The sequence below is a fragment of the Dipodomys merriami genome, unplaced genomic scaffold (genome assembly GCF_024711535.1).
Source record: "Dipodomys merriami isolate MVZ:Mamm:240054 unplaced genomic scaffold, mDipMer1.0.p SCAF_1, whole genome shotgun sequence".
In the NCBI taxonomy this organism is placed as follows: Eukaryota; Metazoa; Chordata; class Mammalia; order Rodentia; family Heteromyidae; genus Dipodomys; species Dipodomys merriami.
Window position 1 is genome coordinate 79963174 of NW_027202270.1, and position 26222 is coordinate 79989395.

Genomic DNA, 26222 nt, shown 5'->3' on the forward strand with positions numbered 1-26222 from the left:
CCACGGTATAACCCCTGCTTTCACTGTATTTGATGCTGGTATAATTTGTGGAGGGGAAGGGAAAAAACAAATCGTTTAAATAGGGATACAGGTGGACCCATTGCAACAATGAGATGTACAAGTCGTTATGTTGAAAGCGAACTTTACAACTTTGGTGTGTGTTGTGGGGGGAGGAAGGTTAGGTAGGGGATTCGGGGGAGGAGGGGATGGGAAGGGGAAACAAAGGAGGAGGCTACAATGCTTGATGAGAAATGTACTCATTGTCTTGCCCATGTAATTTTAACCCCTCTGTACAGTATTTTCACAATAATAAAAAAAGAGTTTTTTCCTGCCTGGGCTGGCTTTGAATGGTGAGCATTAGGTCTCAGCCTCCTGAGTAGCTAGGATTACAGGTATGAACCACCAGCACCTGGCTCAGTTTTAAAAATTTTATTGTTAAATAATTATACAAAGAGGTTACAATTCCATAAGGGATTACAAGTATAATACAATCCTGATCATTTGATTTTTATCTTAAATTCCTCAGTTATTTTTGTCTGCAAATGTATATATTTATATGCAGCATACAGAATTATATATATATATACATATACATACAGTATTATATATATACACATATATATACATATATATATATATTTATGCAGTCCTGTGGCACAGATTTGAGGCTATAAGATAACTAAAAATTTTCTATCAGCTGTGTTGAAAAAATATAAAGAATAAAAAACATAGAAAATTAATTTTGATAGTATATATATATATTTAATCCACTTTATTCAAGGCATTGTGTGTGTGCGCGTGCGTGTGTGTGTGCGCGTGCACACGCGTGTGCGTGCGTGTGTGTGTGTGTGTGTGTGTGTGCCAGTCCTGTGGCTTAAACTCAAGACCAGGGTGCTGTTCCTGAGCTCTTTTGTTCAAGGCTAGCATTCTACTACTTGTTCCACAGCTCCATATCCAAATTTTTTTGAGTAAGGGGGAGGTAGTTTTTACTGGAGAGAAGAATCTCACTGACTTTCTTGACTGGGTTGACTTTTGAACCATGATCTTCAGATATCAGCCTCCTGAGTAGCTAGGATTATAGGCATGAGCCACCCAGTCAAGTGGATGTTTTTCAGTTTTTATGTTAGCAGCAAAATCTGGACTACTTTGTCTTTCAAATAAATTATGATTCTTAATATCCAACCAATACTGTGCACAAATGATGATTATATTAAATGGTACAGGTCAATTCATTGGCCTAGAGAAGCTGAGGGGTAGAGCAGGTGAGGGAAGTGAGCATCCACACTGCAGTGGGAAGGGTGGATGAGCCAAGTCTGGAGCACAGAGAGGAGACTCCTGTTCCCAGCCAGTCCTACCCCTGGTCTCAAGATATGAGTATAGTAATTGAGCAGGAACTTCTGGAATGGTTCAAAAGACACACTTTGTATTCAGAGATGGAGCTCAAGTAGAGTCCCAGAATTTTATTATCTATAGCACTCAGCTATGATCTCAAATGATTTGCCCAGAATTAAAAAAAAATCTTGTTATTGTTTCAAACACCTTTCAGGGCAAGTTTTTCATCCAAATGGCCATTAAGAATACCACTAGAAGGCTCATCTTCAGTAGCTGCCATCATCATCACATCATAACCTCTAGACTCCTCACTTAATAAGAATAGCTAGAATTAATTTAAGAAGCTTTATTATGGATATTTTCAAGTAGCTAAAGCTTGGAAATTGGTCTTCATGTAGAACAGTTGCAGGTTTACATAGCGTGTGCGACTCATTGCCCATTCAAATCTCCTTTCTGGTTCCCTTTTCTCTCAATTTATTGCCCTAAAGGATGGAGTGCCAAACACACACACACACACACACACACACACACACACACACACACACACACACACACACACACACACACACACACACACACACCGTTCCTTCTCTGAACTAGGGATTGTACCTAGGGCTTCACACATTTTAAGGAAGCCTCTACTACTTAGACTATAACTCAACCCTTTTGTTCATATTCTGAGATAGGGTCTCACTAACTTTGGACTGACTTTAGACTGTTGCTACTTGTGCCTCCATATTGAGTAGCTTGGATTAAAGGTATGAGTCACCATGCCTAACCCCAAATATTTTCTAATAGAGCTTGTGAGCCATTTCTTTCCTGTTCCTTCTTTAAAGTTTCCGCACATTACTTAAACACATACAATATGGGCCTATATATGTGCTAAACACTTTTGTGGTAAGTGGAGGAAAAGGCAAAAAGGGCAAATAGGTATATATATGAAATAATGCTATCCAAAGTAGTTAAATGAAAGAAGAAAGGGATGGAGACAGGGCAGTGCTTAATAAAGAGGTACACAAGGTTGAAATATAAGCCCAGGATGAAGGGGACAACTGCCGAGCAAGAGGGAAGACTACTCCGAGCATGCTAAGCACGTTCCCACCTCCTGTTCTGTAATCAAACAGGAATCAGGGCTGTTGGGGTGGAAGGAGCCAGCATTGCACAGCAGAAGGATAAGGTGATCAGGGTCTTTGCAGTCCCTCTGAAGAGTTTGGATTTGACACTTGAGTGTGTCAGGAAACTACTCGAGGATTCGGGGCAAAGGGATAGCATGGTCTGTCTGCTCTTTACTTTGCTAACTCTGGTTGTTCTATTGAGAAAAGGCAGAATGACAGGAGAAGAAGGTGAGAGAAAAGCCAGAAAGCACTGGGATCATCAGATGGAATCTTGGATGCCTGGTAGAGTGGAGGTGAGTAGGCATGAGCTATAGGCTTCTGGTGATGGGGTTGATTTCCTAATAAAAAGAAACAGACCACATTGAAATGGATCTTATTCCTTTTCTCTTCTTTATGAGTGTGAGAACCTGACTGGTAGCAGCCATCTTTGTTCCCAAACCATACAGAGAAGTTGGGTAATCAATGTCAAAGCCCTGAGCCAAGGGCAGCCACTACCTACTTCCAGATTTCCTAATTTTGTGAGTACATACACTGCTGTTCAGAATGCTCTGCAGTCAGATCTATTCTGCCTGCAGCAGAATACCTTGTCTTCAGAATAATGGTGACTTCAAAGACTTGCTCCTCCTCTGAACCTGTCCACCTAGACCACGCCAGCATGCAGGATTGGATGCAAAGCTGCTCTCAAGTAATTTTGATGAAGCAAAGAGCTTCTGCATTCTTGCCTCAGGGAAGGGATATAAAATACACACTCTCTCCTAATCCCCATTCATCTGAGCTAATCTCCAAATGGACAGGGTAATCAATTTAAGTAATAAATATGGCTTATTCGAAGGGCTGAATAAATGGCTGGAACAATTCCCCAAACCGTGGTTTCCATCGAATAATTGAAATTATGCAAGGGCATGGAAATTTTTCAACAAATAAAATATGTCTGAAAATCTATTAAAGATATGTCTGCAAAAATCATTTGAAAAAAGCCAGGCTCAGCAATAAAAAATAAATTACATTTCCGTTCTTGCTGTTGCTCCCTTTGGGAAAGAGCACATTACACTCTACTTCGTGGACAAGTGGAGCTTGAACATTTCAGAATAAATGACTCTCCATGTTCTAACCAGGAGGTTTACTCCATTAGATTGTGATTCTACATTAAACAAGAAATACAAAAATTCCTTCACTTGATAGATAATAGATTTGCTTTTTTGTCTTATCCATGAGTGCATTGGAATCTGTGCTTTCCACCTTGACTTTGAGTGACAGGCAGTTTTACTCAGAGATTCATTTTGAGCCAATTAGATCACCTCTGATCAAATAATTCAGTAAAATTTCTTATTTCTGTTCTTTCCTGAGCAACAGGGCTCAGAGGAGAAAGGACTTCCAAAGTGTAAGGCAGACAGTTGACTGAGGGAGTATAAGTTTTGAACTGTATATTTAAAGATATTCGGAGTAATTTTTTCCATTGTGATTCAGCTTCTTGTTGGTTCCAAAGCTTCTCATAGGTGTCTTCAAGTAAGACCACCACACTTACTGACACAGTACTTTAGTGTCTGTTTCCTCTTTTTCAATTCAGTGTTTTTGGTTGTTGGTGTCGATAGCAGCCTGGGTTTTGTTAAATGCCTCAAACATGGCAGAATTGTGGGTTGACACTGGGGCTCAGGGGCTACATGTTTATGCTGAACTAGGCTGGTTGTGCTTACCTGCAAGCAGAGTTGATTCAGTCTATGGGAATTCTGGAATAGGAAAGAGACGTGGCTTCTCTTCACGATGAGTTTTGGCCTTATTCCAATGGAGAAAGAGCAGAGATGTTATTTCATTGTTTAAAAGAAGTCATCACCTTCAACACAAAGTAAGAAAAAAAATCACTTGACTGCTGGATGGAAGGCATCTTATAGGGGCTGAGCCCACAATGAATGGTTTAAGTAGAAAATTGGAGTGATGCAATGTCCAAGGCTGCTTCCTCTAAACACAGAGGACCACAAGGATAGCACCTCTCTTTATCCTGTAAGCAAGGAAACTGAGTTCAGCTAAATGAGACCAAGGCTCTTTCTGGGAGTGGGAAGGAAGGTGGAGAATACCATCTATGGTGAGGGCAAACTTACCAAATGTCAGAAAGAGTTTTTTTTTGTAGGTTGTGGGTCTTGAACTCTGTCCTTCAGCTCTTCAGCTCAAGGCGGAGCATTCTACCACTTGAGCCACAGTGCCACTTCTGGTTTTCTGGTGGTTAATTGGAGATAAGAGTCTCACTGCTGGAGGAGATGTGGACAGAAGGGAACCTTACTGCATTGTTGGTGGGAGTGTAAACTTGTTCAAACACTTCGGAAAGTAGTGTGGAGGTTCCTCAAAAGACTCCACATAGAGCTCCCCTATAACCCAGCAATCCTACATTTGGGCATTTACCCAAATGATCTCAAACACAAAGAAGACCATATTAAAGCTACCAGCACAACTGTTTATTGCAGCATTATTTACCATAGCTAAGATATGGAACCAACCCAGATGCCCCTCAGTAGATGAATGGATCAAGAAAATGTGGTATATAGACACAATGGAATTCTATGCCTCCATCAGTAAGAATGACATTGCCCCATTTGTTAGGAAATGGAAGGACTTGGAAAAAATTATATTAAGTGAAGTAAGCCAGGCTCAAAGAAACATAGGTCCCATGGTTTCCCTTTTTTGCAATAACTAGTATATGTCTGAGACAAGCAGAAAAGGTCAGATAAGTTGATGTTAGGTAAAATGAACCCCAAGATAAATATTCAAATGTTTTTGCTCTCATGCAATTGTTTCTAACATATTTATAAGATGCTTTGTATGTTTCTCCCCCATGGTATAACCCTTGCTTTCACTGTATTTGATGTTGATATAATTTGTGGAGGGGAAGGGAAAAAACAAATCGTTTAACTAGGGACACAGGTGGATCCATTGCAACAATGAGATATACAAGTCGTTATGTCGAAAACGAACTTTACAACTTTGGTGTGGGGGGAGGAGGATCGAGTAGGGGGAGGGGGGGGAGTATGGGAAGGGATGGGAAGGGGAAACAAAGAGGAGGTAACAATGCTTGATAAGAAATGTATTCGTTATTTTGCCCATGTAATTGTAACTCCTTTGTATGATATTCTCACACTAAAAAAACCCGTAAAATATTCAATAGAAATAGAAAATAGAAATAGAAAAAAAACCCATTTATTTAGAAGCACTCGAAAGAAAAGAAGAGATGGGAAAAGATGGAAAGGGGAAGCAAAGGAGGAGGCTACAATGCTTGATAAGAAATGTACTCATTATCTTGCCCATGTAATTGTAACCCCTCTGTATGGTATTTTCACAATAATATATAAAAAAAGAACAAATTACATTCCAACTGAAGAAAAAAGTCTCAGAGGAAAAACAAAGGAGGGGGTAACAGTGCTCAGTAGGAAATGTACTCATTACCTTACTCATGTAACTGTAATCCCTCTGTACAGTATTTTTACAATAAAATATATATTAAAAAAATCTCACTGACTTTCCTTCCTGGGCTAGCTTTGAACCACTATCCTTAGATCTCAGCCTCCTGAGTAGCTAGGATTACACTTTGCCATTGACACATGGCAAAGAGTTTGTTTTGGTGGTAGAGTTTTGAATATATTCTATCTGTAAGATACTGCACCTAGCACTTTTTATGGTTTTAACTCATTGAGTTCACAAAACAACTTGGTGAGGGAGGGTCTTTTTTATTCCCATTTTATAGAGGAGGAAAAGGAAACAGAGAAGTTAAGAGATTGAACGGATGTGGTCAAAGTCTTCACTCATCCTTGCAGAACTCCCTTGAGGGCAGCTAGGTTGATGTTTGAAGATACTTGAGTATTAAATCCAAGATGGCTGCTGTCAATGAGGAATTTGAATTTCTATCTCTTAGTGGCTTGAAGTCTGCTCTCTAACCAGTTGTGAGTGACTTTCCCCTTGATTTTTTTTCTACCACTTCTTGCCTCTCTATAATCAATGAGGTAGAGAGCAGTGGTAGCAGTTTCCTGGAAAGAGAAAGATGTCTGGGTAGCTTCTGGTTTAGTTGTGGGCCATGTCTGGCTGCATGCAGCTGACCCAATGGCCAAGCATACTGATGCAGTCTGTTAGCTTCACTGTTCTCTCTTAGAGGTAACATGAACATGATTTCACCTCTGTCCTGAAAGGCATCTGATCCTACTCTGCTTTGTTTTGTCTCCTGGCCTGGTTGGAGGGGATGGCAGGAAATGCTCAGTAGCAGCAAGACAGGAGAAATGCAGGAAGAAACTGATAAGCAGTATAAGAATGGCTTGCCAATTTGCTATTGCCATAGATTCTGATTACCCAGGTGGCAGAGCTATAGACCAAGAAGATAGTTGAGATGGAGGTGACATCTGGGCCCCAGAGAAGGGTCCCTTTCTCCCCATCCATGTGTCCCATTTCCATACTGATTTCTCAAAGTCAAAATCAGACATTTAGTTTTCCTCTCAAGGCTCCTTATCTTAAAAATAAATGGCAAATTATCTATCAGAAAGAGAGAAAGGAGAAACATTTTATTTTTAGAGAAAGATTCAGAATATTTTTTGTATTCAGAAAAATCATAAAGGACTCAGGTTAAATCATATTACTCACATTAATGGTGTGTAATTTCCAAAAATCACACTTTACTTTGAATTACATATGGAAGTGACTGTGGGATGCTAAAATGTCTTTGAGTCTTAACATAGGCCTAGTAAAAATATGGGTTTTCGTATTAGTCTATAACTTTGAATTAATTTGTTGTTCATATGAAACACATCTACTGCACACTTACTTTAAACAGTCTCTGTGCATTAGTTACGTGATTTTATTTTGGTAAGTTACTGCTATTTTGGCTCTAGGTTTCTCATCTGTATGTGTGCTGGGTGACAGGAAGTACAGTCTGAGAGTTTCACCAACATATACTTTATGCTATTTGTTTTCTAGGTATATAGAATTCTCTACTTTTATAGAGCTTTGACGTTAATTACAAGGAAGGAAGATGCTATGGTTAGGATGGGATTTCAATGTTCCTTTGGAGTCTTTGCCCACAGAGTGGTAGTATTGGGACATTGTAGGGCCCTTTAAGAGGTGGAACATTTGAGGTGGAGCATTTGTCATTGAATGCATGTCCTTGAACTATTAGGAGGAAGTCTCTCTCCTCTCTCTCCCTCCCCCTTTTCCCCCCTGCATCTTGACATGGGATATCTTGATCCAACATTTGCCATTGGCTATAATGTGCTGACAGGCATCAGATCACAGAGCTAATGCCACCATCTTGCTTATGAATCTCCAAAATGTGAGCTAAATAGTTTGCTTGTAAAGTTCTTTATAAAGTTAGCATGTCTTGGGCATTTTGTTATGTTAACAAAAAGCTGACCAATACAGAAGAGTACTTTCTGTTAAATGCTCACTATAAATACATCCCTTAGCATCAGTAACATTGTTACCTTAAGGATCACCTTGTAATCCAGCATAGCTTTCAAAGAGTAGTTTATATCAGGGAACAGGGAAAGCTAGAGTGGTCAGCCTTATGTTGCCCAAGGGAATCCATATCCCCAGGAATCAAAACAGAATTTTCTACAATGCATTTTGGTGTGAAAATCAAAGTCCTTGCAATAACAAGGTATTTTATACTTAGTAGCAGAGTACATGTGGAAGACAGGGGGGCGGCTCATCAATATTTCTTGCTGTCCCCCTTCTGGCACATAGTAAGAGTGTGCTTATCACCCTTTGAAGGTAAAAAATAAATATTTCATATGATTTTTCTTTTGGTCAATGGGATGTAGTAGAGGAGGCAAAGTTCACATTGGTAGCAGTATCTGAGAGATGGTGAATGATTTTCCATGTACCTTGTTCTCCTGCAATGACCATGAAAACAGATGGTACAGCTGTGTAGAGGCTGGCTTACTTTGGGGTATATTTGCAGAACTGAGAAATAAGCCAGCTGTTACCACTTTCTTCAATTTGGTGAACTGTTTGTTACTACACCATCACTCTGTCTTGACAGAGCCAGAAGTAGACCACAAAGTTGCCAACAATAGAGACTGCGATCTGGAGAAATACACATTTGCTGGCAAAAGAAGAGCAATAAAAATCTCTGACAACTCAAATTTGAAGATGAACGACTTGGATTTAACTTTTCCTTTTTCCTTTCTGTTCCCTCCCATGCCCGAGAGAGTTAGTGGAGTGTGAAGAAGCCAACATCATGGATTAGAAAGAGATGAAGAATTAGTTTCAATTCACAGAACGAACTGCCAACTTCAGGACAAGTGAGATTTGCAAGCTTGATGTTCTATAGATGTACCTTTCAGGATGCTGGGTAAAGACTTGCCTTGGTCTACTTGTTTAGTTCTGGTGGGGTCCATGCAATAAAAGCATTAGAATCTGTCTTCCAACTAAGTAATGGGATTTTTTGAACTATTTGTTGTTGTGTTTGGGCTTATGCATTATGCCCATTTTTTTTCAAAGAACTTTTCCTGCTGCTTGAAATGCAGATCAATTTCCTGGAATATTCCTCTGAGCTAATTCTTTTGCTCTCATATTTTGTTCTTTCCTCCAGAGAAAGATCGATGACAAGCCAAACATTGATCCCAAATCTAAAATTTAAGCTTCCCCGATTCTCCTGGAAATTGGACCTGCATTGGGTTACTTAGTACCTCTGATTCCAAAAGCCAGTTATTTTCAGACCCAAGAAAAGATGATTGGAAGTTCAAAACCAATTAGTATAGTAAATTTTTAGAAAAGTTGTTAGAAGTAAACCATTTATTTGTTGGTATTTTTGTACCAGTCATGAAACTTGAACTCAGATCCTGGGTACTGTCCCTGAGGTGGTTTTTTTTTTTTCTTTTGCTCAAGGCTAGTGCTCTACCACTTGAATCACATCTCCGCTTCCAACTTTTTGGTGGTTAATTGATGATAAGAATCTCATAGACTTTCCTGCTACTGGTTTTAAACTGAGATCCTTAGATCAATGTCTCCTGAGTAGCAAGGGCTACAGACATGAGCCACAGGAGGCAGGCAGCTGACTTAGGTTTGGACACAGAATTATGTACTTGGTAATACTCCATCACTTGAGCCACAGCTCCAGCCCTATTTGCTCCAGTTATTCTTGAGATAGGGTCTTGTTTTTGCCCAGGCTGGCTTGGACCTCAATACTCTCTGATCTATGTATCTCAGTGTAGCTGGGATGACAGGTATGTTTCACTACACCCAGATTTTTCTGTTGAATGGGGCCTTGCAAACTTTTTTACCCTAGCTGGCCTGGAATTATGTTCTTCCTGGTTTTAGTCTCCTGATCTCAGGCTCCTGCGTAGCAAGAATAACAGGGGAATCAAACCAGATTCACCTACTGATTGAGGTGGGGGGGGGCTCTCTTTTTGGCCAGGCTAGCCTTGAACTGCAGTCCTCTGGATATCTGCCTCCCATGTATCAAACTAACTTCAGCTAAACTTAATTTTTGTATCTGTAATATGCCCACATTGTTCAAAATCACAAAAAATAGTGTATATATAGAAGGTCTACAAATTCATACCCCTGTCTTTCAACTATCTACTGCTCCCCTCTAGTATGCTTATTCATGTACCTTTAAAGACAGTGTATGAATATATCTGGAGATATAAGGATATACTCATAATTTTTATATATCCCCTTTTCTATCTTTTATACAACAGATGTCATTTAATCATTGTTCTTATGTCCCTAGCTTTTCTTGATTAATCTACTTTGTTTATCTTTCTGCATAAATTCAGCATGTTTCCTTATTCACTTTTAATTTTTTAAATAAAAATATTATTACATTTGATCAATTCCATTGGCACTAGTGTAAGAAAATAATTAATGTAGATGACTCAAAGTCACAAATATCCTCAATCATTTTTCCCCTCAAGATTTTTTTTTAAAAATTCTACATCACTTTGATAAAACCTACATAGATTTTTACAGGAAAAATAACTTTTTTTCCATTTGATTTGATTTGGTAGCACTAGAGTCTGAACTCAGGGCCTTGTGCTTTTTATTTCTTTTTTTTTTTGAGGGTCCGGTTGTGGGGCCTGAACTCTAGGCCTGGGTGCTGTCCTTCAGCTCTTCAGGTCAAGGCTAGCGCTCTACCACTTGAGCCACAGCATTACTTCTGGCTTTTTTCTTTGTGCTTATGTGGTGCTGAGGATCAAATCCAGGGCCTCATGCATGCAAGGCAAATGCTCTACCACTGAGCCACCTTCCCAGCCCCAGGACCTTGTGCTTATTAGATAAGGTCTCTAGTACTTAAGCCTTATTCCTATCCTATAATTTTCTTTTTCTTAACAAGTTACTTAGTAAAACTAGTTTACTCTCCTGAGTATACATCCACTAACAGCACAGGAAACTGATCAAAAAGTATCTAAGGAGAAACAAAACTGAATGTTTTTCATACTTTTTTTTGGGTCAGTTGTGGGGCTTGAACTCTGGGCTTAGGTGCTGTTCCTCAGCTCTATCAGCCTAAGAGCTCTACCACTTGAGCCACAGCACCACTTCCAGTTTTCTGGTGATAAATTGGAGGTAAGAGTCACACGAACATTCCTGCCTGGGCTGGCTTTGAACCATGGTCCTCAGATCTCAGTCTCCTGAGTAGCTAAGATTACAGGAATGATCCATTGGCACTCATTCAATTTTTTTTCTATTTTATGAGCCTCCTTTTATTCCCCTCAGGCACTTTTTTCATTGAATTTTTTATTTTTTATGATTTTTTTAATTGTGAAAATACTGTACAGAGGAGTAACAATTACATGGGCAAGATAATGAGTACATTTCTTATCAAGCATTGTAGCCTCCTCCTTTTGTTTCCCCTTCCCATCCCTTCCCATCTCACCCCCTACCCCTGTCTTCCCTCCCCCCCCCGCCAAAGTTGTAATGTTCGTTTTTTAATATAACGACTTGCACATCTTGTTGTTGCAATAGGTCCACCTGTATCCCTATTTAAATGATTTGTATTTTCCCTCCCCTCCACAAATTGTACCAGCATCAAATACAGTGAAAGCAGGGCTTATACCCTTCAGCCAAATTTTTAAAAAATACTTTGTAATCCCTTCCCCCCATTTTTTTCAATTATAATTGGTTTCACTGTTCTATTCCCATTATGCACAGAGTGTACTTGGATCATTCTTTTAAATTCCATTGAGTTCATTTAGCTAAATTCCCTATTGACAGACATTTGTTTCCAATCTTGGCTTTTGCAAACTGTGTTCAATGATGGCCTTGTCTGAGTCAGTTCACATGTGTGTGAAGGAGTACATCTGCAGAAATAATTTCTAGAAGTAGAATTGCTGGTGTATGATTTAATGGTGATTTTAGGATTGAGTGAGTGAGATGGCAGGGTGTGTGCTCTAAAACATGAATATTCTCAAAAGCACAGTGGTTCAGATAAGCATGTATTCCTGTTTAAAGTTTCAATGTGCTATCACATAGTAATTCACTAAATATCATATGCCTATTGTATGTAGATACGAGATACATGTTAGGGATAAAGCAATTAAACCATATGTGTAACAACAAAGCCTTCCTAGCATTTCATGAGGCAGGAAAAGAGTGTGGTGCAATTTTTTTTTTGTCAGTCATGGGTCTTGAACTCTGGGCCTGGGCACTGTCCCCCAGCTCTTCACCTCAGGGCTAGAGCTCTACCACTTGAGTCACTGTGCTACTTCTGGTTTATTGGAGATAAGGATCTCATGGACTTTCCTACCTGGGCTGGCTTTGAACCGTGATCCTCAGATCTCAGCCTCCTGAGTAGCTAGGATAACAGGCATGAGCCACGGGTGCCTGGCAAAATTTTTATGTCAATGTAGCCAGACGATTGTGGCCACTTGTTTAGTGAAACAGTAATCAAGTTATTGTTGGACAGGCATTTTAAAATTGTGGTTAACATTTACAACCAACTGACTTTCAATAAAGCAGATGACCCACCAGAATGTAGGTGGCCCTCATATAATCAGAAGTCCTGAAGGCCCTGTGAACAAAGACTAAAGCTTCCTTTAGAAGGACTTTTTCACAAGCATTCATGGAGTAACTAACCATGCTCAAGCTTCAGCAAGCTGTCTTACAGATTTGTTCTCAGACTGCATCACCAACTGCATTTTCAGCCTGTCAGCCTGCCCCATAAGTGCCAGGCTTACCACCTCCACAATGCCATGAGCCAATTCATTGAAATAATTTGCTCTCACAGTATTGTTTGTATCTCTCTGAAGAGCTCTGACAAATACAGACTGAGAAGGATCTGCATGCCCTTCCAGAGCCCTGACTAAAATTGAGGCTCTTCTCATCGCTCTGTCCTATAGTATTGCTAAAACTCAAAAGAGTACACCTGCAATGGTAATTCCATTATGGAATACTAGTCATGTCTAATAAAGTGGCCAAGAAAGTATTAAGATATTTTAAGCCTTTACTTGATTTTTTTTGTTGAAATGGAAAAGAGATTAATACAATTAGTGCATAACCATCTTGAAAATACATCCTCCATCATTCACCCTTTTAATGTCCTTCTCTAAGGTAGCAGTTTTCCCTCTATCCACCAAAATGGTCTTCTACTTTCATTTCCTATCTAAAAATGATGTCTTGATATTCACTTATGTAATTTTTCTCAATTCCTCCTTTTTATCCTGTACATAATGCTGGGTTGAACTGGCTTGAAAAAATTCTTCCTTCTTGGATGTCAGAATGAGTAGTACCCATAAGTTTTTTTTGTCATCCTGTTTCATGATATTTTTTCCCCTGTGAGATACTGAAAATATCTCCATTGCTACTTTGGGATTGGGTTTGGTGTAGAGTCATATATATATGTGTGTGTGTGTGTGTGTGTGTGTGTGTGTGTGTGTGTGTGTGTGTGTGTGTGTGTGTGTGTGTGTGTGTGTGTGTGTGTGTGTGTGTGTGTGCATATCTCACATTTTCTTCATCCATTCATCTACTGAGGGGGATCTGAGTTGGTTCCATATCTTAGCTATGGTGAATAATGCTGCAATAAACATAGTTGTGCTGGTAGCTTCAGTATGCTCTTGTTTGGGATCATTTGGGTAAATACCCAAAAGTGGGATTGCTGGGTCATAGGGGAGCTCTATGTGTAGTCTTTTGAGGAACCTTCATACTGCTTTCCAAAGTGGTTGAACAAATTTACATTCCTACCAATAATGCAGTAGGATTCCCTTTTGTCCACATCTCCTCCAGCATCTGTTCTTATTAGATCTCTTGATTATAGCCATTCTAACTGGGGTGAGGTGCTATCTCAATGTTGTTTTGATTTGCATTTCTTTTATGGCTAGAGAGGGTGATCATTTCTTCATGCGTCTATTGGCCATTCTTATTTCTTCTTCAGAGAAGTCTCTCTTTAAGTCTTTAGCCCACTTATTAATGGAACAGTTGTTTCTTTGAGGATTTGATTTTGGAGGATTTAATTTTTTGAGTTCTAAGTATATTTTAGAAAGGAAGCCCTTGTCAGTTGTATGGCTAGTGAAGATCTCCCAATCTGTAGGCTTTCTATTATCTTACTAGTTATGTCCTTTGCCATGCAGAAGCTCTGCAATTTCATGCAGTCCCATTTGTCCAACTTTTCTTTGATTTGTTGTGTTTCTGGGTCTTTATTAAGAAAATTTTGGCCTGCGCCAAAGAGCTCTAGAGTTTCTCCTTTTCCTTCATGTAATGTTTTCAGGGTGTCAATAACAAAATATTTTAACTAATTCAGAAGAGACACACTTCTCCTTCTGGATTTTTTTTTCTGGTTAGTTGAATAGGGTGGGGGCCTGTGTGTGGGGGAGATGGGAAGGGATGGGAAGGGGAAACAAAGGAGGTGTCAACAATACTTGTTAAGAAATGTACTCATTACCTTGACCATGTAATGGTAACTCCTCTGTATGGTATTTTCACAATAAAAAAACAAAAACAAACAAACAAAAACAAACAAACAGAATCTCTTTGACTTTTCAACCCCCTTGGCTTCCAATAATGATCCTTAGATCTCAGCCTCTTAAGTAGCTAGGATTACAGGCATAAACACTTGGTGCCAATCTGAGTGTAGTATTTTTAATGTTCATCATGTTATTCCTGTCAATACTTTATTCTAAATAATATTCCATTGTATGGACATAGCACATTTTGTTCATCCAATCATCCATTGAAGTCTAAGCTTCCTTTCTGTTCTCTTCTAATTTTCAAATGTAGTCTAAAATTTTGAAAAGATGTAGTAAGATTCCAAAAGTCAGCAGATGGTAAGCCCATGGCTGCTTCTTTCACTAGAACCTGCGTCCTCTGTAGGCTAGAGACATACCAAGCTGGTAAAAACTGTTTTTTAAGAACAAAAGACTTCTGGGACACACTGCCTCGGTTGGAAGCTTGGCTCCTTTCTCTCAAGCAACACTGAGTTGTAGACCTCATTGTTCTCCTCTTCAGAGTGGGAATTGTGCTGCTATCTTTCATGGCAGTCCTCATGACTGCTCTCATTTCCAAAATAATAAGGCCACATTCATTTTGTGTGAGGCTTCTGGCTGCCCAATATGGAGATGGCACTTCCTAGCCCCTCTTTTGATTAGGGACGTCTATGACTTTGTCTTTTGGCCAATGAGAGCCAAGCTGAAGCATCCTTCAGCAGCCATTAAGAGTCTTCTTTTCAAAACGTCTGGAATGTATTTTTTTTCCTGGTCCTGGGGCTTGAACTCAGGGCTTAGATGCTGTTCCAAGCTTCTTTCGCTTAAGGCAGCGTTCTACCACTTTGAGTTACAGTGTCCCTTCTGGCCCTTTCTGAGTAGTTTAATGGAGATCAGAGTCTCACAGACTTTCCTGCCTGGGCTGGCTTTGAATTGCAGTCCTCACATCTCAGCCTCCTAAGTAGCTAGGATTACAAGTATGAGCCGCCCACCCAGCTGAACCTGTCTTTTTGATTTTGTCTCTTCCTCTGTTTTGTTCTAAAGACACTGACACTATAACCTTGAACCATAAGATCAAGACCAAAAATACCATGGCTTTATGATACAATTTGGCAGCTGATGTGGAATGCTACAAGTGACAGAGCCTAGGCATGTCTCATAGAGTTGGTTAACACCTTAGTAGATCTTTGGGCCAGAAAGCTAGTGAAATTTGCTAAGTGGGGGAAAAACATAAGGTAAAGATCTTTCTTGAGTCTACTGGGCCCCAGACTAATAACGAATTAATCTGTAGCATTGGGGGAACTGTGGAAATAATTTATGAAATGAGATATGTTGGACATTTTTAATTTTTTTTTATTTTTACATTCTGGGTTACAATTACATGGGCAAAATAATGAGTACATTTCTTATCAAGCATTGTAGCCTCCTCCTTTGTTTCCCCTTCCCATCCCTTCCCATCCTTCCCCCACCCCACCACCCAATCCTCCCCACTCCCCCCCCCCGCACCAAAATTGTAAAGTTCATTTTCGACATAACGACTTGTACATCTCATTGTTGCAATGGGTCCACCTGTATCCCTATTAAAACGATTTGTTTTTCCCCTTCCCCTCCACAAATTATACCGACATCAAATATAGTGAAAGCAGGGGTTATATTGTGGGGGAGGGACATACAAAACAACAAAGAAATAATCTTATAAATGTGTTAGAAACAATCGCAAGAAAGAAAACAAAAAACATTTGAGTACATATCTTAGGGTTCATTTCACCTAACATCACCTTATCTGACCTTTTCTGCTTGACTCAGACATATACTGGATATTGCAAATAAGGGAAACCATGGGACCTATGTTTCTTTGGGCTTGGCTTACTTCACCTAATATAATTTTTTCCAAGATTTTCCATTTCCTAACAAATGGGGCAATGTCATTCTTTCTGATGGAGGCATAGAATTCCATTGTATCTATATACCACATTTTCTTGATCCATTCATCTACTGAGGGGCATCTGGGTTGGTTCCAGATCTTAGCTATGGTAAATAATGCTGCAATAAACATAGTTGTGCTGGTAGCTTTAGTGTGGTCTTGTTTGAAAACATTTGGGTAAATGCCCAAAAGTGGGATTGCTGGATCATAGGGGAGCTCTATGTGGAGTTTTTTGAGGAACCTCCATACTGCTTTCCAAAGTGGTCGAACAAGTTTACATTCCCACCAACAATGAAGTAAGGTTGCCTTCTGTCCACATCCCCTCCAGTATCTGTTGTTAGAGTTCTTGATTTTTGCCATTCTAACTGGAGTGAGGTGGTATCTCAATGTTGTTTTGATTTGCATTTCTTTTATGGCATTTCTTTCATGGGTCTATTGGCCATCCTTCTTTCCTCTTCAGAGAAGTTTCTCTTTAAGTCTTTAGCCCACTTATTTATTGGGCAATTGTTTCTTTGAGGACTTGTTGTTGGGGGATTTAATTTTTTGAGTTCCAAGTATATTTTAGATATGAGACCCTTGTCCGTTGTATGGCTAGTGAAGATCTTCTCCCACTCCATAGGCTTTCTATTGGTCTTGCTAGCTATGTCCTTTGCCGTGCAGAAGCTCTGCAACTTCATGCAATCCCATTTGATGTTGGACATTCTTTAGCACTTGACATGTGACAGAAAAGTTCTGCCCAGAATCAGCAGCCGGTGGGCACTGGTGGAAGACAGAATGACTCTACAGTCCCTGCAACCAAAGTAGACTGAGAACATAGTACCTGGGAATTCACAGGGCTAAAAAGCCAATTAATTCTCTACATCACACTGGAGCATTGGCAACAACTCAGAAGGGGCAACTTATCTGCAGATAAGCTTAGCTCGAACATTTCTGTTAAGATTTCTCTGGCAAACACCACTAAAGGCACAGTAAAAAGACAAATAGCAACAAAGATCAGGTGAATGCTGGCTTTCTTTAACAGCTGCCACTGTTAAGATCCAAGAGAAGAGTAAAGAGCAGAGTCCAGTGAATGACAGACTAGAGCAGGTTGGCAAACTGGGCAGTCCTGCAGGGCAAATCTGGACTCTGCTTCTTTCTGTATAATCTTAAATTAAAACAAAAACTGGTGGAAAAAAATTCTTTTTTTCCTCTCCTCTTTTCTGAGTACTTACATATTATCATTGATTTTCAGCCTTTTGCTCCAAAACCTGAAATATATTTACTATTTAGTCTCTTAGGAGGGGAAATTGTTGACCTCTAGTTGAGAGTTTGGGACCAACATAAAATCTTGTGCTCAGAGTGATTTCAAGGAAATAAAAAGGTAAGTAGATTAGCAATTTTTGGAGGGAATTTCACTGCTGCCAATGACTACTATCTTCTGTAAAAGCCAGTAACAGTCCCACCCCTACAGCACTGCCTCACTGGACATACACCACCAGGAATTGGCCTATTTAGTCTTAGCCTCCTAGAGTGGGCTCAGCAGGGTCTCCATTTTTCATAGGGAACACACCAGGTGCTACATGGGCCATCAAGTAGCTGAGCAGCCTGAGGGATTTGATGAACTCCAATAGAACAATGACAGCTCTGCATTTCTCTGGTCTCTTTCACTAACAATCATTTTATTTGCTATTACCAAGTGTAACTCTATCATTGCATGCTGAGTGTGTGTGTGTGCTTTGGTTGTTAGGTCACTGAGCCACAGAGGGCCACACAGTGTCCATACAGAGGACACTGGGTGCCAGAGATCCTGGACATAGGGTGCCAAATGGTGGCGTAGATGTCACTCAGTGAGTCCCAAGAGAGTAAATATATTAAAGCCATGTTTTTTTATTTAGACTCTTCAAACATTCCTTTGTTCTTTGCATTTTAAAAATGATACCCATAGAACTTCTTAAATAAAAGTAAACACCAGACTGACAAATGTGGCTCAGTATTAGAGCATGCATGCAGCATGCATGAGGCTCTGGGTTCTATTCCCAGCACCATAAAAACATAGATAGATAGATAGATAGATAGATAGATTAAAGGCACAAGATTAAAAAGGAGTTTTGCAGTGCATATTTAGCCACAAGCAATATTTATGGGCATCCTTCCAACACTGGGAACATAGGAGATGCAGCTTTTGTATTTTAACACACAAACCTCAGGGGGCCATCTCAATCTATGACTCCTCCTGGGAAATAGGTGAATTTCATTACAGGGCTTTCATGCTTCTAGAGTTTCAGAAAACATTCATTTTGCTCATGCTATTTTAAAAGTGGAACTTTTACTCCTGTGGAGGACAGATAATTCTTATTAATTAATTACACAATCATTAGAACTACCTTTTAAAATTGAGACCTCAGGGAAATAATGTCAATAATCATGTTACCAGCTTTTACCATTGTGGCCACTCCTTTTTAATGTGGAATTGATTGCATTGATCCCAGCAATAATGCATAAAGTCTTTTCTCATCTTTTTACTGTTTTTTAAAATAAGCATTGTAGAAAAGAAATCTATACTAGTACCTAGTCATTTAAATTGAGCTTTTTATTAGCTACTTCATTTTCTATCCAGTTGTATTCCAGACATCTATTGCTATGAAATAGATCACTGAACGAATACTATTCTTGTATTAGTTTCATGGTGTTTGTGTGTCCAGGGTTTTGGAAAGACTCAGCTGGGGGATTTGGGCCCATGCAGCTGGTGTCATATGGTGGCTGGATCTGTATCAGAGAAAGTTGAGCTTCCAGGGGCTTATGAGACATATCTGACTTTCTGTGTAATCTTGAAGTATCTCAGTGCAAACTCTCCATATGAGTTAGTTCCAGCTTCCTCACAACATGGCAGCCATAGGATGTAAGAACTTCTTTTTTATTTTTTTTATTGTGAAAATACTGTACAGAGGGGTTACAATTACATGAGCAAGGTAATGAGTACATTTCTTATCAACCATTGTTGCCTCCTACTTTGTTCCCCTTCCCATCCCTTCCTCCCTCCCCCTCCCCACGCCAAAGTTGTAAAGTTTGTTTTTCGACATAACTACTTGTACATCTCATTGTTGCAATGGGTCCACTGTATCCTTATTTAAACGATTTGTTTTTTCCCTTCCCCTCCCCAAATTATACCAACATCAAATACAGTGAAAACAGGGCTTATACCGTGGGGGAGGGACATACAAAGGCACAAAGAAATGTCTTATAAATATGTTAGAAACAATAGCAAGAAAGAAAAAGCACTTGAGTCCTTATCTTGGGGTTCATTTCGCCTAACATCAACTTATCTGACCATTTGTTTGTCTCAGCCATATACTACTTATTGCAAATAAGGGAAACCCTGGGACCTATGTTTCTTTGGGCGTGGCTTACTTCACTTAATATAATTTTTTTCCAAGTCTTTCCATTTCCTAACAAATGGGGCAATGTCATTCTTTCTGATCAAGGCATAGAATTCCATTGTATATATACCACATTTTCTCATTTTCTTGATCCATTCATCTACTGAGGGGCAACTGGTTTGGTTCCATATCTTAGCTATGGTAAATAATGCTGCAATAAACATAGTTGTGCTGGTAGCTTTAATATGGCCTTGTTTGTGATCATTTGGGTAAACGCCCCAAAGGGGGAATGCTGGGTCATAGGGGAGCTCTATGTGGAGTCTTTTGAGGAACCTCCATACTGCTTTCCAAAGTGGCTGAATAAGTTTACGCTCCCACCAACAATGCAGTAGGGTTCCCTTCTGGCCACATCCCCTCCAGCATCGGTAGTTATTAGAGTTCTTTATTATAGCCATTCTAACTGGGGTGATGTGGTATCTCAATGTTGTTTCGATTTGCATTTCTTTTATGGCTAGAGAGGTTGAGCATTTCTTCATGTGTCTATTGGCCATCCCTCTTTCCTTTTCAGAGAAGTTTCTTTTTAAGTTTTTAGCCCACTTATTTATCAGACAGTTGTTTCTTTGAGGACTTGTTGTTGGGGGATTTAATTTTTTGAGTTCCAGGTATATTTTAGATATGAGACCCTTGTTCGTTGTATGGCTAGTGAAGATCTTCTCCCAATCCATGGGCTTTCTATTGATCTTGCTAGCTATTTCCTCTGCCATGCAGAAGCTCTGCAACTTCATGCAGTCCCATTTGTCCAACCTTTCTTTGATTTGTTGTGTTTCTGGGTCTTTATTAAGAAAATTTCGGCCTGTGCCAAGGAGCCCTAGGGTTTCTCCTATTCCATCCTGTAATGTTTTCAGAGTGTCTGCTTTGACTCCAATGTCTTTGATCCATTTGGAGTTGATTCTGGAGCAGGGTGCTATATAAAGATCTTGCTTTAGTTTTCTACAAGTGATTAACCAATTTTGCCAGCACCATGTGGTTCCCAGGGCTATAGCATGAATATTCTAGTAAGCAGAAATGGTATTGCATTTGGCGACCTTTACATGGCCTGACTCAACTCTTCACATTTGTCTAATCTGTAATCAAAGTTAATCCCTATTCAAAGGGATTCAATGCAAATGTTTTAATATTACCACAGTTCTATAGCTAGTTTAATTATTTTCTTATAATTAAGCATCTGTTGACTGCTATTACAATATCATTGTAATAAACATCTCAATGTACATAGCTTACTTCATATTTTGTAAGGACACAGCATTATTATAATCTGAAGCATGCTGTCAAATAACTTTCCAAAATTATTGTATTAATTTAAAATATTATAAACAATATAATTCACAATATTTTTGATGTTCCATCTCTAGTAATTTAAATTACTATCAAATTTTTACTTTGTTAAAGCTGGGCACCTGTGGCTCACGCCTGTAATCCTAGCTACTCAGGAGGCTGAAATCTGAGGATTGTGGTTCAAAGCCAGCCCAGGGAAGAAAATCATGACTCCTCTCCAGTGAACCATCAGAAAATCCATGACTGAAAAAAAATCCTTTAAAAAAAAAAACTTTGTTAATCTCTATAAGCTGTGTGCTGTAATGAATTTGTTTAATCTGAATTATATTTATATCTGGAAAACTTTTCTGTTTGTACATTTTATCATCTTACTATTGAATGCTTTAATTACATATGCCTTAGTGTTCTTTATAAATTTCTTTTGTTAAAATATTCGTTAGTTTTATATTACATTTGTTCAGCTCATTCTTTTGATTAACAGTTTCTTTGGAGTCTAATAAGTATTAATCTCTTTAATTTCTTCAATCACATTATAACTAGAAAGTCATCCCTCTAAACTTACAGTTCTACTAAACTATCAATTACTGCACATGAATGCTTATGTTTATTTTTTCATGGTTGAGTATTACATTTAATCTCTTCATCTATGTAAAATTTATTATATTATTCATGTTTAATGTCATTTTTACCCTTATCCTAGCCAGTAAAATCTTGAAGATTGACCTACCATTTTTTTTATCTTAGTAATGAGTTTGACCTTAAAGCTTTTGGCTTGATCAGCTTGCTTGCCTGGTGCTTTACTACTTAAACCATGCCTCCAGTTCTGCTTGTTTTGGAGATAGAGTCTTGAGGACTTTTCTTCCCCATGCTGGCCTCTAGATCTCAGCATCCTGAGTAGCTAGGATTACAGATTTATACTGTTTTATATTGATCATATATTAATATATATAATATATAATATATTATATATAGGTATATATAATATATATACCTAATATTAATATATTAGGTAATTATTTTAAAATAAATTTTAATTCTGGATTATTCATTCCATTTTGCTTAATCTTTTCTTGTTATTATTTCACCCTTGATATGCCTAATTGCTATTTCTCATATATGAACTTTAGAAGAACTAATATTTTCCAAGTTTCAAAAACCTGGTAAAACAGAAGCCAGAAGTTCATCCTAGGAAGTTTGACAGTTTTAAAATACTTAGTTTACTTAGAGGCATAGTATCTAAGCTCCTTCATTGAAGAACTTAAAACATATCCTTTAATTTATAATTTAATGTGTGTCCTCACATGTGTCCATAGGCTTCATTAAAAAAAAAAAAACAAAGTTCCTTTTCTTCTGAAGGGCCTAGAACAAGCGGGTACTGGGTCAGGCTTGTAGACAAAATTCTTTGTTTGATGTTCCTGCAATAAATTTTGTCTAGCAGAATCCTTTTAGGTATGCATTTTTCACTTTATATAAAACATCTATATTATAGCTGTGCTAAAATATTTGCATAGACTTGGTGCTTTGAAACCAATCACTACTCTGGGTTGGTGGGGTTGAAGGGAGGTTTGAAGATTTCACTCATAAGAGAGAGAAGGAGAGGGAACAAAAACTATCTACAATGTCTTGGATGCTACCCACCTTGTTCAATGAGCAGGTGCATCTGTGTCTCTGTTTGGAGTCAGCACAGCAAATCTCAGAATGCAACAATAACAGATAAACCACATCTCGACATTCCCATCAAGCTAGGAAGCACAGACCCTTTCCCAGTGGTCAGTCATCAGAACAGTAAGAAAGCATAGAGGTCTCTTGTGAGGGCAGAGGACACTGTAGGATGATTAGAATTCAGATCCCCAGGATGAGCCCACTTTTGTACCTGCTGGATCACACATGAAATGTCTTTGAGTAGAGCCTCAATATTTTCCTCTGTAGTCAGAAACAAGGCTGAGAATGCCTTGAAGAGAAGACGTGCAGAGTAAAATGTGAACGACTATATCAGCTTAGGCGCTGTGACTTCTGCAAGTACATGGGCTTTCAAAGCATGAAAGTGGGTAATAAAGTAGCGTGATGATGGACAAGAGGAAAAAAGCATGGATGATAAGAGCTCCTGTTGCTCTAGATTTGCATTTCCTCCCCACCTGGGGAGTCTGTGGAGTTGGAGCCACCTGCAAAGATGGTCTGTCTTCCTTTATCTGCAAGCTAGGATATGTTCAGGCATCCTGCTGTATAAACACTGCCTTTAACCATTGGCCTCCAAAACTGAGAGACACACTGCTCACACCTGTGCAGGATGACCCTATGGTGAAGTCATTTGAATTGAAAATCAGTTCCAGTGAGCACTGAGGCACCAGGTGCTTGTCCAGGAAATGGGGGAAAGAAGGAAAAATAAAGGAAAAGAGGAGGGAAGAAGGAAGTGTGAGGGCAGAAGGAAGGGGATCATAATGTTTCACAAGTTGTCAAATTTTCAAAGTCTGGGTGTGGGGTCATGTCTGCTCTGTCCTCAAGAAACAATGTCCACTTTCTGTGTCACAGCCCAAGTCACCTCTGCTTGCTGAAACAGATTCCAATGAAGACTGGCAAAGCTAATTCTTGTTCAAGGCAAAAATCTCCTGTTTAATGATTAGGGAGCACATACATCACACACCATTAAGACCGCCAGTTTCCATCCCTTTCCTGCCATTAGTAGAAAATATATATCATTAGAGGAAGTGAGTTACAGTATAAAAATATGGTAATTCAGACTGTCAGATCCCAATTGACAGTGCATTCAGGAGACTGCATTCCTGAGCTGTCTCCGGAGACCTTATATTTAGTGAAAAGACGTTTCCCAGAAAAATTTTCATAAATATTCTCCATGGGAGGAAAAATATATTTATCACTTCATATAAAAAGAAATCTAAAGAAAATGTTTTAGTAGCTTACTTCTCAGAAATTTCATGGATATTTTAATCCATAGCGGGGAGAACATTTTTCTATCAACTTTATACGTCAGGGAGCCCACAATGTTGTTGTTGTTGTCATGGTTATTGTTATTATTATTATTATTATTGTTAGTAGTAGTAGTAGTAGTAGTGGTGGTAGTATTCCCCTTTCTTAGTTTTCCATCAACCCTACTCCACAGTTCTTGTCTTGATTTTGATGATGGAGAGTGTATCCATAGTGTTTTCTAGTTACTGAATTTTCTAATGCCAAGACATTGACATTTTGGGGATTTGCTGGCCAAAGAGAATCTGCTCTCTCAAGGTTTGCCTAGTCAAGATCTCCCATGAGTACATCTTACATATGCAAATCAATCCGAATATCATGTCTCTGAGCTTCTACCTTTATCAGGTCTTTACACTTATGAAACATCTTTGTAAACAAATCATCCCAGTATAGGGTACCAGCCAAACAGTCTCCACAACCCTAATCCCATTTTTTTTTTGGTAATGATTTACCTTAGGCAATCTTCAACTTTCTAGCTCAATCTTAAACCCACTTAGCCAGTTTACTGTCTTGTATATACCTTCCTTAGAAAACAAGAATAAAAACCCCTCTTTTCCTGGCTATCTTCATTTCCCAACTGCCCCTGGTGTTTGCCCTTATGCCCCCTTCTCCCAATGGCACACCTTTTCTTGACAACTATGACTGATGAACTGTCTTCTCAGTGGTGATCCTTTCTTCATCTGTTGCCTCCCTCAAATCAAATTAAAGTATTAAAGCCTTCCCTTCAGAAAAATAGAGATGTGTTTCATGACTTCACATCGCAGTGGCCCACAAAGAATGGATTAAAGGATAATCCCACTGGCCAAAGCTTTGTCATATTTCATCTCACTTAAAATGAAACTTATTTATGGTCCAGTGGATCACCCCACCTACTGTTTGAGGAGTAGTGAACATTCCTCACAGATTTTAGAATCCAGCAGCCATGGGAAGAAGTATATGGAAAATGAAATTAGAAAGGTTAAAGTTAAACAGGGCAAGACCAAGCTGGCCTGGCAATTTAGGGAGGAGAGAGGATTATATAGAGTCAAATTGAGGGAGGGGGAAAACCATTCATTGCAGGTGGAATGAAGTGAAGAAAATGTAATTTGACAAAATTCCTCATAGGCAAAAGATTGGGTCATGATGAATGTCTTGATAAATGAGCTGCTAAATGAAAATGAGCAACATACTCATCCCCAGAGACCCAAAGATGAAAAATGCACAAGAGTGTGAGTGTGGGAATATTAGAGTTATTAGGGTGAGCTGTTGTGGAAAATGGATAATGCTTATTTGATCTATGTGCCCCAGATTAAGCTCAATATGAGAAGAGGGACATCACAGATGTTATTCTCCAGAACCAAGAGGCATTTTTCTGTAGCAGGGTGAATGGGGACAAAATGTATCTTAAAGATGGCTCCACTTATTAAAAAAAATTAAAATAAAGAAGATGGCTCCAAGCATAGAAGAGGAGAAAATGAACCAGGGAATGGCTTATATGGGGGAATTATATAAATAAACTTTCATTAGGTTTTTAATTTTTTATTATCTTGAAATAGTTGTACAAAAGAGTTTCAATTGAACTCGTCAGTTTATGATTATAATGCATCTTAATCAGTGTCATCCCTTCCATCATTTTCCTTCATTTCCTCATATTACCTAGTTCTATTTTCATATGTATATGTTGTTTTTACCCACCATTCCTCTCTCTATTGTCTGACCCCCTCCTTGTATACCTCAACCCCTTTGGATAGACATATTTCAGCTTCCTGGTGCTCATTTTGTTAAAGTGTCTATTAATTGTTCAAAGGAATTGCACCGTGGGAATCCATACCTGCGAGTAACACACTTCAGTCAGTTTGATTGCATATATATGCGTATAGCCCATATGTGTTTTCATGTCTTTTATATGCTAGAATAACCTCCATATATGAAAGAAAGTATGTACCCTTTGTCTCTCTGAGACTGACTTCCTGCATTCAACAAATTTCTTCCATATCCATCCATTTCTCGGTAAAAGAATAATATTTTTTCCTGATGGGTGAACAGCATTCCAGTTTGTATGTTATTATACACATAAATGTTATAATGTATTAATATGCAAATGTTATTACATCTTCTTGATCCATTCATCTGTGGAAGAGTATTTAGGAGTTTCCATAACTTGGTTATGGTGAATACTACAGCATGAATATGCTATAGTCTTTATTGTATCCTAACTTGTAATCTTTTGTATAAATGGTAATATTTAAAAATGCATATCTTTGGGCTGGGAAGGTGGCTCAGTGGCAGAGTGCTTGCCTTGAATGCATGAAGT